Below are 286 nucleotides of genomic sequence, written 5' to 3'. Positions count from 1 at the left end.
CTACAAGTCATTAAGCAAAAACCAGACAGTCGTTTAATGAACCCACACTACTAGGCACAATCATGGAACTCGGCCATCAAAATCGCAAGATCCCACAAGGCCGTTTACAATGCAGAGGCAAATATAAGGAGACGCTCTACACGGAGTCACACATCTCCTTCAGGAGTTGGAGCCGAGGATCGGAGAGAAATGGTCTGGACTTGTTATGTTTGTTCTCTGAATGATACCCCGATAGCAATTCTTTATACGAGTACATGCAGTTGATTCTTAGTTGAACTTACCTCTT

Source organism: Penaeus monodon, chromosome 28, assembly GCF_015228065.2.
Source record: "Penaeus monodon isolate SGIC_2016 chromosome 28, NSTDA_Pmon_1, whole genome shotgun sequence".
Lineage (NCBI taxonomy): Eukaryota > Metazoa > Arthropoda > Malacostraca > Decapoda > Penaeidae > Penaeus > Penaeus monodon.
The sequence above is the reverse complement of the archived record's forward strand: the minus strand, read 5'-3'. Positions refer to the sequence as shown.